Here is a 15,774-nt window from a genome sequence, read left to right on the forward strand (position 1 = left end):
TGGTGTCGCGGGGTTGCGAGTCAAGTTCACAACGTTGAGAGCGCTTCTGGGGAAGGAAAATGGGAGATTTGCAACATCCGTTTTCCTGTAATATTCTACCAAACAGGAGAGGCCAAGAGCTCTCATTGCTGTGTGGCTGAAGGCAGGCGAGCAAAGCAAAGCTGGGGGGAGCTGGGAGAGAAGGCAGGACAAGCTTCCCTCCGGCAGGCTGGACCCTGCTGAGCTGGGTGCTGTGGATGCTGCCACAGGCTCCAGGCTTGGAACAACATCTCCTGTGGTACCCAGCACATGCAGGGCCATCTGCAGTGGCACATGGGGCTTGTCACCTGGGCACTCCAGCTACAAGACAGACAGCTCTGTGTCAAACAAGAAATTGGCTTACCTGGAATGAGACTTTCAGCATCACACCAATGATAACGAAGAGAGATAACATAGTCAGAAACATGATCATTTCCTGAGTGTGATGTGATTTCTGTTCAGAGAAGAGGAAAGAAGATCACGGGGGGCAAGAGGATTACTCCTCCTTCCATTCTCCCTTGCCCAGAGAGGCAGACGCATCAGTGCCTGCAGCTCTCCTACCTTCTTTGTGGGCTCCTGATCCTCCTCCAAAGCTGTGCGCCTGGAGATGTTCTCTTGCAGAGGACACCGGCCCATGCCATCATAGGCTCCCTTGTTCTCTTGCCTCTCACTGAGCACCTTTAGAAGCAGCCCCGTCTGTGAGACCATCTTGGCACACACCAGCTTGAGCTGGGGCAGGCTGCAGTCCATCCTCAGGGCTCGCTCCATGTGGGCCATGAACATCCGCAGGCTTTTGTCTGGCACCAGCAAGCGCAGGTGACGATCAACCATGGCTTCCAAGAGCTCTTCTGGAACTGGTGCAAGGTCTGGACCTTGGGGGCTCCAAGGTTTATTAAGGAACCTGGAGTCTTCTTCCTGTTGCTTCCAGTGTGTGCCTGTGGTGTCAGGCATGATCAGGAGGTGCCCACCTAGAGAGGATTGTTCCTCCTCAGCCGTGGCTCCTCCTCCACTGCTCACAGCAGGGCCTCTCTGAACCAAGGGGTCAGAGAGAAAATCCAGGTTCCTGTTTAGACGCAGCTCATCTTTGGTGACGGTGGCTCTGGGCTCTCCTGCTGCTTTCACAGGTCTCAAAGCCTGGTAGAAAAGCTGATTATGTCCAGCCCAGTAATGGCTGAACTCCTTCTTTGGCCGTTTGTCAGAATCGACATAGTTCTGCCTTGGAGCTGGATCTTCCAAGTCATCTATGAGGTATCTGCCAACCAACTTGTCATGAATGGGGTTTAACCCACCAACTACATCCCAGGGGTTCGGTGCTCGCCAATTCAAATGCGGTTCCATCTGCTTGTGATCCCAGCTTGAGGGTGTCTTTTTCACCACACCCTTCAGCCTAGCAGGCTGGGGATGGTGTGGGACAATGCTTTTTTCAGTCTTTATGCTTTTAACCTTGTGCAGCTTCTTCTGCACCTTGGCCCTCAGGTCATGAGCGCTTGTTTTGCCTTCATGCCCCAAGAGATGCTGAGGGGGATGTGAATTTGTTCTGGAACGGTCCAGGCTGCTGACATCACCCTCAGTGCTCAGGGTCAGGGCAACCACAAGCGTGACAGTTTCACCATCTCCCAGTGAAGGCTCCTTGGGCTTGAGGCTCAACACTGGGATGGTGTTCAGCTCTCTGCCTTGTTCCAAGTCCATTATTTCTCCCCGACTCCGTAGAAGACTTGTCTGAGCTGGAGAACAGCAAGAGAGCAGATCAGCAGCTGGACACAAACACAGGCTCAGAGGTTACCCCAGGCAGCAGCAGCTCATCTCAAGGCCAGCAAGCACAAGAGCAGAGTGGGGGATGTGTTGTGGTGAGGAGAAGAGCCCTTCAATCCATGCCGTTATCCCCTTGGGGCAGAGCAGAGAGCTGGTTCTTTCCTGGTGTCTCCTGGGGCTCTGTTTGGATGGGAGGGAAACATCCCAGGGGAATGGGATTGCTGTCAGAGAGGTTCCCACAGCTCCAGATGAGCAGGCCTGGCTTGCTCTGCAGGAGCCAGTGAAGAGGCAGAGACCCCAGAGGAAAGATCAGCACTGCAAGGGGGGCACAGACTGGCACGGGAGGAATGCCCAGGGACTCCTTTGCTCCGGGGCCATTGCCAGGAACAGCAGCTGAAGCTGTTAGAGCATGAACAACTCCCTCAAGGGCACCAGAGCTCTGGGACTGTGCTGTGGGAAACCTGGGGCTGAGGCAGTGAGAGAAGCGAGCTCCCTGGGGCCCTTGGAAACCTGGCTGTACCTGTTTGCAGAAGGGCAGCCTGGCCCTGCTGTGCACAGGATGTGCTGTGCCCTGTGCCCAGCTAGAGCAGGACGGGGCTTTGCTCCCCCTGCACGGGCCAACCAGGGCATGAGGGTGCTTGGTGTTCACCCTGCAGAGCACATCAGGGGCCCTGCCCTTTGCCCTGCAGTGGGCAGTGGGGTGGCACAGAAACCAGGCTGTTAGGGGAATCTGGGGCCTTTATGGGCAGACCTTGCCTTCCAGCACCAGGGAAGGGCACGGGGCATTCCTGCCTTCCTTGCCTGGGGGCCATGGTGTGGGTAGGAAATTGGTAGGTTTGCTGGGCCCAGTGAGCTGTTGCTTGTCCAGACACTATGTGACACACAAGATATGTACAGTCTCCAGGAACTTTCCATCCCAAGGTGTTGTGTCCAAGGCCTGTAGTCCAAGGCCCGATCAGCACCCCCCAGCACGGCGCAGTGCTGCAGCATCTCCCCAGGCTCAGGAGAAGGGGCAGATTTGAGCTCCCCCAGCCCCTCCGGACACCCACCGCACTGCGGGGCGCTGGTGCTGCACAGCTTCTGGCACAGGAACTGGATGGTCCTGCAGGGGCTCTCGGGCCGGGGACGCTCCTGGCACAGGCAGCAGGCCGCCTCCTTGGGCACTTGGCTGCAGACAAGAGGGCATTCTTGGAGGAACACCTGGCCACCCAGTGCATGGCTCAGAGCCCAGCTCAGGGAACACACCGATACCACGCAGGGGGCTTGTGCCTCACTGTGTGCCACAGCTCTGGGAAAGGGCCCTGACTCCCAAGGGAAAACATTAAATGGCGATTTTAACCTGGAAAGTAGCACTGCTCCCAAAACACCACGTGACACAGAAATGCACCCGCCTGCAGTTCAAACTCCCCTTTGAGAAGCCTGCAGCAAGTCACCCCAAAGGTGAGATTCTGCCTGGGAGCTGGTGAGTTTTGGCACGTTCCCAGAAGGAAACAGCAACTCTTGACCTTACTACTGGGCTTGTTCTGGTTTTGTGGCACACGGATTTGCTTCCCAAGCAGAGCCCCTGTCGCAGCACTCGGGGCCTGCTGGCGGCTGGGGCTCAGTCCCACACACTCACAGGGTTTCCAAGCTCACTGTGCTCTGCAGCAGCTGCAGCAGCGCCTGCGAGTTCACTTGGGTGGCACTCAGGTCTCTGCAAACATTGGAAAGAGCTCATGAAACTCTCTGGTGACATTGCCACAACTCTGCTCTCAGAGCAAGCCCAGGGCCCTGATGATGGTGGTGCTGTATGCAGAGGCATCCACTTCTGCCAGCTCCCAGAGAAGCCAGGGGAGTTGTGACTCCGGCAGACTCAGGCAGGCCAAGAGGGAGATTTGCTCCTGCACCATTTGTGCAGCTTTCCTGACAACAGGGCACTCCAGAGAGACACAGCTCTCTCTGGATCTGCTCCAAATGAGCCAATACTTACAGAAAGCTCACTGAGGGCAGCTTGAAGAAGGCAGCATCATCAATGACAGCCAGCGGGTTGTGGCTGAGGATCCTGAGAAACAACAGAGCTCTCTCAGGGCTGATGGCAAGGATGTGAGCTGGCTGTGCCGGGCACGTGGGCACGGCCCGGCCGTATTCAAGGAAGCCTTGCAGGAGAGGAGCAGGGCAGGGGAAAGGGCCTTTGCAGCTGCACGCTCCTGGTGCTCCCTGCCTGACATCCACAGTTGCAATCAGGACTTTTCCAAGGGCAAATCTGCTCTTGCCCACTGACCCTGCAGAGACCCTGCCGTGCCTTTAGCCCTGGGGCCACTTACAGCTCCTGGAGGAACTGCATCCCATGCCAGGCCTGGAAAGTGTCGCTGCGGATCTGTGTGAGGCCATTCCAGGAGAGATTCCTGGGGAAAGAGGAGGTCACACAAAGGAATTACGCCTGCCCTACAGAGAGAGGGGGCAAAGAAGGAGCCCTTTGCAGGAAAGGTGCCAATCCAAGGTGGAAGAGGGAGGAAACTGCTGCTTTCTCAGCGTTTGTAGCCTGCCCAGGAGGGCAAGTGAAGGGCACACGTGCTGACTCTGTTTCTGTTCCAGGATGCAGCCAAGGCTGCCAGAACTGGCTGCTCTGATGGCTGTGTGTGGACAACCCCGCTGGGTTCTGTCCCCTGGCGTGGCCGCCCAGCCATGGGCATTGACCTCTGCAGCTCAGCTGGGCTCTGGGCAGGGCAGATTTAGGGACTGTGGGGAAAACAGCAGGAGCATTTTCCTACACAGGAAGGGTGCCCATGCAAAGACTGAGCTAAAACCACCAGAAAGAAACTTGATCACTCACAGAAACTTCAGGAAAGGCAGTGACTCAAATGCCCGTTCCTCAATGGACAGGATCTCATTGCAGGACAAATCCCTGTTCCAGGCAGGACAACAAATGTCACTTTCTTTTGCCCTGTTGCTTTTACCTGCCTCTGCAGCCTGGATGCCAGCAGGGCCAAAGGCCACGTGCCCGTAGCTGGGCTGAGCAGCAGGGCCCCAGGGAGGGGCAGGCAGGAGCCTCCCCTGCCCTGGGCAGGGCACAGTGCTTACAGGTGCTTCAGCAGGAACAGCCCCTCCAGGGAATGCCTCTTCACTGCCCGCAGCTCATTGTCCCTGAGCACTCTGCAAGGGGACACAGGGACATTGTGACAGCGGCCACAGCCCAGCAGCAACTGGGATTGTCATGGGAAAATCTCCTGCAGCAGCTTGACTGACGCATCTCTCTGGGCCACCGCTGCAGGGATCGTCCCCACTCCTGGCCAGAGCAGGCCCCTGCTCCTGGCCGGCTGAAGCTGACCACAGCTTGATCCCTGGGCACACAGACACGGGCATGGGGCCCTGGCTGCAAGAGACTCGAGGCAATTCTTGCCATGCTGGGAAGCTGTGGTGATTCACACCCCTGCTTGGCAGAGCAGCTGAGCTTTGAATTCCAATGGAAGCGGGTGGTGTGAGGGCTGCTGCTCCAACCCCAGACCAAAGGATGGCATCTCCCCAAACTGCTGATATTTGAAATGCTGCAGGGCACTTACAAGGTCTCAGTCCATGGGTAGTCCTTCCAGGTTTGTTTTCCAACAGCAGCAATGGAGTTGCCAGTGAAATCTCTGCAAAGAGACAAAGAGCCAGTCCCCCCTCAGGAAAGCCCATTTCCCTGCCCTTCGGCTGCAGAGCTGGAATTGGGCTTTGCCTGGAGAAGGCGCAGAGTGCCCAGCTGGCTTCACCCTCATGCTGTGCTCAGGCCCCCAAACCCCCCCTGTCTCTGGCCAGGGAGTCCCCCGGGTGTCCCAGGTGGGGTTTGCAGAGCCAGGGAGCCGAGGAGGGGCAGCTGCAGGGCTCTGAGGGGCCCTGGGACTCACAGGAAGGCCAGGGCTTGGCGGCGGCTGGCCGGGGGCACGGTGGCCAGGCCGGCGTGGCCGCAGTTCAGCCGCCCGCGGCCTGGGCAGTGGCAGGGCTCTGGGCAGAGCTCCTTGCCCACTGCTGGGGAGGGGGCCACTGCCAGCAGCAGGGCCAGCAGGAGCAGAGCGTGCACCAGACGCATCACCAGGTCCATGGCGAGGCAGGACTGGCTGTAGTCGCCTGGGACGCAGACCTGAGCTGCACCTGTGGCAGCTCCTGTGTCACAGTGCTGCTGCCAATGTCACAGTGGTCCTTCTTATGACACTGTAGCAATGCTCTTGTCACCGTCATGGTGCTTGGCATCACAGCTCGCAGCAAACCGCAGTTCAGGCCATGCTGTCACCAAATGACTCTGTCTCAGAGCCATCGATCTGCCCAATCATGGCTTGGAAGGGGCCTGAAAGCCCATCCGGTTTCACCCCTGCCATGGCAGGGACACCTTCCACTAGCCCAGGCTGCTCCAAGCCCCGTCCCACCTGGCCTTGGACACTGCCAGGGATCCAGGGGCAGCCCCAGCTGCTCTGGGCACCCTGTGCCAGGGCCTGCCCACCCTCCCAGGGAAGGATTTCACCTGAACACAAGATCTAAGCCTGTCCTGTGTCACTGTGAAGCCATTCCGAGCTGTATTGGGTTTGTGTGGCCAGGGTTTGGCATGGCTTTAGGGCTACAGGTGCTGTTCAAACTTCTTTTGTTTCTCATTATCCTGCTCTGATTTTCTTGACAATAAATGTAATTAATATCCCCAAGTTCCGGCCGTTGTGTCCCTGACCGTGACCATGAGCGGGGCGGGATCTCTCCCTCCCTTTCTGTAAACTCCTGAGCCTTTCGCTGTCCTTTTTCTCCTCTCCACTTGTGCGGAGCGGTGAGAGCGCCTTTGGTGGGCAGGCGGCACCCAGGCAGGGCCAAAGGCCGCAAACGGCGCTGGGAGGGCGCGGGGAGCTTGCCCAAAGCCGGGCAATGTCGGGATGGGCGCCGGCAGAGGCTGAGGCAGCCGCAGCCACAATGGCGGGAAGCGCCGCGAGCCTGAGGGGCGGCAGCTCCGCCTGAGCGCGCCGGCCCCGGCAGCGAGCGCCGTACAAAGGGAGCCGCGGGCAGCTCGGGCAAGGCCGGCACGGCCCCGCAAGCAGCGGCCAGAGAGGCGGCCCGGCCCGGCCGCGAAGCGCGGCCGCTCCGCCGCCCGGCCACCTCCGCCTCCGGGCGGCGGCACCGGCAGCGGCCGCCCCGGCCTGAGGGGAAACGCGCGGCCCAACAGCTCGGGCCGGGGCGCAACCGGCAGCGCTTGCGGCACGGCGGCCTCCAGTCCTGGGCACGGAGTCACGGAGCCTCAGAGGCACTGACGATGGAAAACACCTCCGGCTTCAGCCCGTCCATCCTGTGCCCCGTCCCCACCTTGGCAGCCAGGCCACAGCACTCAGTGCCACCTCCAGCCGTTCCTTGGACCCTTGCAGGCGTGGGGAGTCCACACCTGCTTGGGCAGCCCCTCCCAAGGCCTGACCACCCTTTCCATGAAGAAATTCCTCCCTGATCTCTGTGATTCGTGTCTTACACTCCCTGACACTATTTTAAGCCTATTCTGATCCATATAAGGCAAAGGTGCCTTTCATGCATGTGCATTAAACCTCCTTGAGAAGATGATTCTGCTCAATGACAGCACCTCTTCAGCAGGAGGAGGTACAACAATGCAACCATCAGCCTGGGAGCCAGGCGGGTTTGAGGGAGGGCAAAGGAAAGGAGGAGGAGGCAAAAACCTCAGGGGTGCAGAGGGGACAATGCTGCTTGTGCAGCTCCAAGCCAGCACCACGGGGACACCAGTGCCATGGCCTCTGCAGGAGGACAATGCCATTCCCCTTCCCCCCCACCACCCAGAGCTCTTGTGCTCACAGGAGACATTTGGAACACAAAAGTGTTGACCCTGGAAAGCTTCAGGGGCCTTGGGATGTTTTAGAAGCAGTACTGCAAAGCCTCTTTCTGTGATACCCAAAGAGCTATCCAGGAAGGCCTCATTGCAATGGGAAAACTCTACAGGGAGTGCTGGAGCCAGGCATTGGCACTGGGGCTGGCAGAAATAACACCTGGGCGAGGTAGGACCAGGTGCATGCTCTGCTCAGCCCAGTGGCAGAGCTGAAGGGGGAAGTGGAAAGATAAGGAGTGTCAGGGAGTGGGAGAGGGAGAGGGACTGGAGCCACACTGAAGCAGCCATTGGACAAATGTCCCAGACAGACACGTGCCAAGAAGTTGAGGATCGCCAAGGGTGTGACCAGCAGGCAGAAGGAGGGGACCCAAAAAACAGGGGGAATGGAAAGAGGTCCCTGCTGGGGGCAGCAGAGGAATCCCCTCCTGGCCCATCTCACCTTCCCAGCTCCCTCTACACAACAGGTGGAGGCTCTGGGCCTCTGGGGCCGGGACAATCACGGTGTGGACAAGCTCCATCCAGGCTGGAGGGGCTGCCCAGGGGGAGTCAGTCCAGCCACGCTGTTTGAGAGGCTCCCTGGGGATGCTGTCCTGAGGGGCAGAGGAGTCCAGGGAGGCTGCACATTGTGCAGGGAGAAATCCTTGAAGGCACAGGCACGAGCAGCCCGTGCCCATGTGCCCAAAGACGAGCTGGTGGGGAAGCAGAGCGGCTGAGCAGGAAGCTCTGCCTGGGACTCAGGGAAAACACAGAATTTACAGCTTTGGAAGGAGGGCAGCAGCACAGGAGGCTGGCGTGGATGTCGTTGGGGCATGCAGGGAGAAAGGTAGCAAAGCAAAGCCCAGCTGGAACTGAATTTGGCCAATTCCATAAGGGAGAACAGAAACTGCTTTTACAAAGACATCAGCAACACCAGGAGGAACAAGAACAAACTTTATTTATACTGAATGCAAGGGGAAACGTTGCCACAAGGGAAGAGGAAAAGCCTGAGATGCCTCCTCTGGGTGTCCAGAGCTTGTGCTTGCCTGCAGCACCCTCTGGCCTTCCCTCAGCAGGGGCAGAAAGAAAATAACCATCAAGGAAAAAGCATGCAAGGAAACAACAACAACAACTGAAACAGCATCCATGGAAATCACAACAATAACGAAGCAACATCTGAGGAGGGCCTCAGTAGTTCATATTGCGGAAGAGGAGGCGAAGAGTTGTTGGCATCCCATTAACTTCTTCAGCCTCTTGAAAATCTTCCAGTCAAACAAATTCTTCAAACTTGGTCTCTTTCTGAAACGTTTTTCTGTCACTTTCGTTTGAACCCGTGATGCGTCGAACCAATGGCTTTGCAGATTTCCGGAACAGAGAAAAGCTCCAGAAAGTGCTGAGCAAGCGAAGGCCTTTTAAAAGGAAGGATGCCCAGGCAGTCAGGAAGAATGGGCGGTGCTGGGAGGACCTCCCTGCACTTTTCTGCTCTACATTTTGTGCCTCGTTATACTTCCTCCATCTCTGTTGCAGTATAACACAGAACCTGAAAAAATCAAAAAGAGAAAATAGGGTTAAAGAGAGAGGGCAGCTGGTGATGGAGGCTGTGGGCAACAGGGCTGCCTGTGCTCTGGCCTGTCTGGGAAGCAGCCACTGCAGGAGCTGGGAAGGGGCATTTCCAACGCTGCAAAGCAATGGAGTGAGCGAGGTGAATGGGGACAAAAAGGCTTCTGGACATCCCATCCCCAGAGCTCCCTGCTCCCGCTCCGTCAGCAGGGAGGTCTGGCCAGGGAGGGCTGCAGCAGGTGCCAGCACTTCTCCCTGCTCGGGGGTGTGCCAGCAGAGCCCAAGGAAGATGGGGAGCCCCAGCAGGGATGGCAATGGCCGGCAATCCAGAGAATGAGCCCTGCATGCAAAAGGCAACCGGAGAGGATGGCAGTGAGTTCTTCACCAGCCACTGCGGGGAGGGAGCGGGCAAAAATGGGGCAGAGCCATCAGCAGAGGAGACTGTTCTGGGAACACAGAGGTATTGCCCGTGCTCACAGAAATTCGGGAGCACACCGGGGCCCAGGACATCCATCCCAGCGCCGGCGTGGGAAGGGCTGCTTGGGCTGGGAGCCCCCGGCCGTGCCCAGCGCTGCCGCTCAGGAGCCGCTTGCCCGGGGCTGCCCCAAACGCGACGTGTTGCAAACACAGCCGGGAGAGTCCTGGGCAGCGGCACCTGCGCGGCTGCGGGGCTCCAGGAGGAGCTGCTCTGCACAGCAAAGACTCTTGGTGGCACAGCAGTGGCACGGGCGGGGAGTAGTTACCTTGTCAGCCACAAATTCCTGGTGTCGCGGGGTTGCGAGTCAAGTTCACAACGTTGAGAGCGCTTCTGGGGAAGGAAAATGGGAGATTTGCAACATCCGTTTTCCTGTAATATTCTACCAAACAGGAGAGGCCAAGAGCTCTCATTGCTGTGTGGCTGAAGGCAGGCGAGCAAAGCAAAGCTGGGGGGAGCTGGGAGAGAAGGCAGGACAAGCTTCCCTCCGGCAGGCTGGACCCTGCTGAGCTGGGTGCTGTGGATGCTGCCACAGGCTCCAGGCTTGGAACAACATCTCCTGTGGTACCCAGCACGCACATGCAGGGCCATCTGCAGTGGCACATGGGGCTTGTCACCTGGGCACTCCAGCTACAAGACAGACAGCTCTGTGTCAAACAAGAAATTGGCTTACCTGGAATGAGACTTTCAGCATCACACCAATGATAACGAAGAGAGATAACATAGTCAGAAACATGATCATTTCCTGAGTGTGATGTGATTTCTGTTCAGAGAAGAGGAAAGAAGATCACGGGGGGCAAGAGGATTACTCCTCCTTCCATTCTCCCTTGCCCAGAGAGGCAGACGCATCAGTGCCTGCAGCTCTCCTACCTTCTTTGTGGGCTCCTGATCCTCCTCCAAAGCTGTGCGCCTGGAGATGTTCTCTTGCAGAGGACACCGGCCCATGCCATCATAGGCTCCCTTGTTCTCTTGCCTCTCACTGAGCACCTTTAGAAGCAGCTCCGTCTTTGAGACCATCTTGGCACACACCAGCTTGAGCTGGGGCAGGCTGCAGTCCATCCTCAGGGCTCGCTCCATGTGGGCCATGAACATCCGCAGGCTTTTGTCTGGCACCAGCAAGCGCAGGTGACGATCAACCATGGCTTCCAAGAGCTCTTCTGGAACTGGTGCAAGGTCTGGACCTTGGGGGCTCCAAGGTTTATTAAGGAACCTGGAGTCTTCTTCCTGTTGCTTCCAGTGTGTGCCTGTGGTGTCAGGCATGATCAGGAGGTGCCCACCTAGAGAGGATTGTTCCTCCTCAGCCGTGGCTCCTCCTCCACTGCTCACAGCAGGGCCTCTCTGAACCAAGGGGTCAGAGAGAAAATCCAGGTTCCTGTTTAGACGCAGCTCATCTTTGGTGACGGTGGCTCTGGGCTCTCCTGCTGCTTTCACAGGTCTCAAAGCCTGGTAGAAAAGCTGATTATGTCCAGCCCAGTAATGGCTGAACTCCTTCTTTGGCCGTTTGTCAGAATCGACATAGTTCTGCCTTGGAGCTGGATCTTCCAAGTCATCTATGAGGTATCTGCCAACCAACTTGTCATGAATGGGGTTTAACCCACCAACTACATCCCAGGGGTTCGGTGCTCGCCAATTCAAATGCGGTTCCATCTGCTTGTGATCCCAGCTTGAGGGTGTCTTTTTCACCACACCCTTCAGCCTAGCAGGCTGGGGATGGTGTGGGACAATGCTTTTTTCAGTCTTTATGCTTTTAACCTTGTGCAGCTTCTTCTGCACCTTGGCCCTCAGGTCATGAGCGCTTGTTTTGCCTTCATGCCCCAAGAGATGCTGAGGGGGATGTGAATTTGTTCTGGAACGGTCCAGGCTGCTGACATCACCCTCAGTGCTCAGGGTCAGGGCAACCACAAGCGTGACAGTTTCACCATCTCCCAGTGAAGGCTCCTTGGGCTTGAGGCTCAACACTGGGATGGTGTTCAGCTCTCTGCCTTGTTCCAAGTCCATTATTTCTCCCCGACTCCGTAGAAGACTTGTCTGAGCTGGAGAACAGCAAGAGAGCAGATCAGCAGCTGGACACAAACACAGGCTCAGAGGTTACCCCAGGCAGCAGCAGCTCATCTCAAGGCCAGCAAGCACAAGAGCAGAGTGGGGGATGTGTTGTGGTGAGGAGAAGAGCCCTTCAATCCATGCCGTTATCCCCTTGGGGCAGAGCAGAGAGCTGGTTCTTTCCTGGTGTCTCCTGGGGCTCTGTTTGGATGGGAGGGAAACATCCCAGGGGAATGGGATTGCTGTCAGAGAGGTTCCCACAGCTCCAGATGAGCAGGCCTGGCTTGCTCTGCAGGAGCCAGTGAAGAGGCAGAGACCCCAGAGGAAAGATCAGCACTGCAAGGGGGGCACAGACTGGCACGGGAGGAATGCCCAGGGACTCCTTTGCTCCGGGGCCATTGCCAGGAACAGCAGCTGAAGCTGTTAGAGCATGAACAACTCCCTCAAGGGCACCAGAGCTCTGGGACTGTGCTGTGGGAAACCTGGGGCTGAGGCAGTGAGAGAAGCGAGCTCCCTGGGGCCCTTGGAAACCTGGCTGTACCTGTTTGCAGAAGGGCAGCCTGGCCCTGCTGTGCACAGGATGTGCTGTGCCCTGTGCCCAGCTAGAGCAGGACGGGGCTTTGCTCCCCCTGCACGGGCCAACCAGGGCATGAGGGTGCTTGGTGTTCACCCTGCAGAGCACATCAGGGGCCCTGCCCTTTGCCCTGCAGTGGGCAGTGGGGTGGCACAGAAACCAGGCTGTTAGGGGAATCTGGGGCCTTTATGGGCAGACCTTGCCTTCCAGCACCAGGGAAGGGCACGGGGCATTCCTGCCTTCCTTGCCTGGGGGCCATGGTGTGGGTAGGAAATTGGTAGGTTTGCTGGGCCCAGTGAGCTGTTGCTTGTCCAGACACTATGTGACACACAAGATATGTACAGTCTCCAGGAACTTTCCATCCCAAGGTGTTGTGTCCAAGGCCTGTAGTCCAAGGCCCGATCAGCACCCCCCAGCACGGCGCAGTGCTGCAGCATCTCCCCAGGCTCAGGAGAAGGGGCAGATTTGAGCTCCCCCAGCCCCTCCGGACACCCACCGCACTGCGGGGCGCTGGTGCTGCACAGCTTCTGGCACAGGAACTGGATGGTCCTGCAGGGGCTCTCGGGCCGGGGACGCTCCTGGCACAGGCAGCAGGCCGCCTCCTTGGGCACTTGGCTGCAGACAAGAGGGCATTCTTGGAGGAACACCTGGCCACCCAGTGCATGGCTCAGAGCCCAGCTCAGGGAACACACCGATACCACGCAGGGGGCTTGTGCCTCACTGTGTGCCACAGCTCTGGGAAAGGGCCCTGACTCCCAAGGGAAAACATTAAATGGCGATTTTAACCTGGAAAGTAGCACTGCTCCCAAAACACCACGTGACACAGAAATGCACCCGCCTGCAGTTCAAACTCCCCTTTGAGAAGCCTGCAGCAAGTCACCCCAAAGGTGAGATTCTGCCTGGGAGCTGGTGAGTTTTGGCACGTTCCCAGAAGGAAACAGCAACTCTTGACCTTACTACTGGGCTTGTTCTGGTTTTGTGGCACACGGATTTGCTTCCCAAGCAGAGCCCCTGTCGCAGCACTCGGGGCCTGCTGGCGGCTGGGGCTCAGTCCCACACACTCACAGGGTTTCCAAGCTCACTGTGCTCTGCAGCAGCTGCAGCAGCGCCTGCGAGTTCACTTGGGTGGCACTCAGGTCTCTGCAAACATTGGAAAGAGCTCATGAAACTCTCTGGTGACATTGCCACAACTCTGCTCTCAGAGCAAGCCCAGGGCCCTGATGATGGTGGTGCTGTATGCAGAGGCATCCACTTCTGCCAGCTCCCAGAGAAGCCAGGGGAGTTGTGACTCCGGCAGACTCAGGCAGGCCAAGAGGGAGATTTGCTCCTGCACCATTTGTGCAGCTTTCCTGACAACAGGGCACTCCAGAGAGACACAGCTCTCTGGGGATCTGCTCCAAGTGAGCCAATACTTACAGAAAGCTCACTGAGGGCAGCTTGAAGAAGGCAGCATCATCAATGACAGCCAGCGGGTTGTGGCTGAGGATCCTGAGAAACAACAGAGCTCTCTCAGGGCTGATGGCAAGGATGTGAGCTGGCTGTGCCGGGCACGTGGGCACGGCCCGGCCGCATTCAAGGAAGCCTTGCAGGAGAGGAGCAGGGCAGGGGAAAGGGCCTTTGCAGCTGCACGCTCCTGGTGCTCCCTGCCTGACATCCACAGTTGCAATCAGGACTTTCCCAAGGGCAAATCTGCTCTTGCCCACTGACCCTGCAGAGACCCTGCCGTGCCTTTAGCCCTGGGGCCACTTACAGCTCCTGGAGGAACTGCATCCCATGCCAGGCCTGGAAAGTGTCGCTGCGGATCTGTGTGAGGCCATTCCAGGAGAGATTCCTGGGGAAAGAGGAGGTCACACAAAGGAATCACGCCTGCCCTACAGAGAGAGGGGGCAAAGAAGGAGCCCTTTGCAGGAAAGGTGCCAATCCAAGGTGGAAGAGGGAGGAAACTGCTGCTTTCTCAGCGTTTGTAGCCTGCCCAGGAGGGCAAGTGAAGGGCACACGTGCTGACTCTGTTTCTGTTCCAGGATGCAGCCAAGGCTGCCAGAACTGGCTGCTCTGATGGCTGTGTGTGGACAACCCCGCTGGGTTCTGTCCCCTGGCGTGGCCGCCCAGCCATGGGCATTGACCTCTGCAGCTCAGCTGGGCTCTGGGCAGGGCAGATTTAGGGACTGTGGGGAAAACAGCAGGAGCATTTTCCTACACAGGAAGGGTGCCCATGCAAAGACTGAGCTAAAACCACCAGAAAGAAACTTGATCACTCACAGAAACTTCAGGAAAGGCAGTGACTCAAATGCCCGTTCCTCAATGGACAGGATCTCATTGCAGGACAAATCCCTGTTCCAGGCAGGACAACAAATGTCACTTTCTTTTGCCCTGTTGCTTTTACCTGCCTCTGCAGCCTGGATGCCAGCAGGGCCAAAGGCCACGTGCCCGTAGCTGGGCTGAGCAGCAGGGCCCCAGGGAGGGGCAGGCAGGAGCCTCCCCTGCCCTGGGCAGGGCACGGTGCTTACAGGTGCTTCAGCAGGAACAGCCCCTCCAGGGAATGCCTCTTCACTGCCCGCAGCTCATTGTCCCTGAGCACTCTGCAAGGGGACACAGGGACATTGTGACAGCGGCCACAGCCCAGCAGCAACTGGGATTGTCATGGGAAAATCTCCTGCAGCAGCTTGACTGACGCATCTCTCTGGGCCACCGCGGCAGGGATCGTCCCCACTCCTGGACAGAGCAGGCCCCTGCTCCTGGCCGGCTGAAGCTGACCACAGCTTGATCCCTGGGCACACAGACACAGGGATGGTGCCCTGGCTGCAAGAGACTCGAGGCAATTCTTGCCATGCTGGGAAGCTGTGGTGATTCACACCCCTGCTTGGCAGAGCAGCTGAGCTTTGAATTCCAATGGAAGCGTGTGGTGTGAGGGCTGCTGCTCCAACCCCAGACCAAAGGACGGCATCTCCCCAGACTGCTGATATTTGAAATGCTGCAGGGCACTTACAAGGTCTCAGTCCATGGGTAGTCCTTCCAGGTTTGTTTTCCAACAGCAGCAATGGAGTTGCCAGTGAAATCTCTGCAAAGAGACAAAGAGCCGGTCCCCCCTCAGGAAAGCCCATTTCCCTGCCCTTCGGCTGCAGAGCTGGAATTGGGCTTTGCCTGGAGAAGGCGCAGAGTGCCCAGCTGGCTTCACCCTCATGCTGTGCTCAGGCCCCCAAACCCCCCCTGTCTCTGGCCAGGGAGTCCCCCGGGTGTCCCAGGTGGGGTTTGCAGAGCCAGGGAGCCGAGGAGGGGCAGCTGCAGGGCTCTGAGGGGCCCTGGGACTCACAGGAAGGCCAGGGCTTGGCGGCGGCTGGCCGGGGGCACGGTGGCCAGGCCGGCGTGGCCGCAGTTCAGCCGCCCGCGGCCTGAGCAGTGGCAGGGCTCTGGGCAGAGCTCCTTGCCCACTGCTGGGGAGGGGGCCACTGCCAGCAGCAGGGCCAGCAGGAGCAGAGCGTGCACCAGACGCATCACCAGGTCCATGGCGAGGCAGGACTGGCTGCAGTCGCCTGGGACGCAGACCTGAGCTGCACCTGTGGCAGC

The sequence above is a fragment of the Agelaius phoeniceus genome, chromosome 26 (genome assembly GCF_051311805.1).
Source record: "Agelaius phoeniceus isolate bAgePho1 chromosome 26, bAgePho1.hap1, whole genome shotgun sequence".
NCBI lineage: Eukaryota > Metazoa > Chordata > Aves > Passeriformes > Icteridae > Agelaius > Agelaius phoeniceus.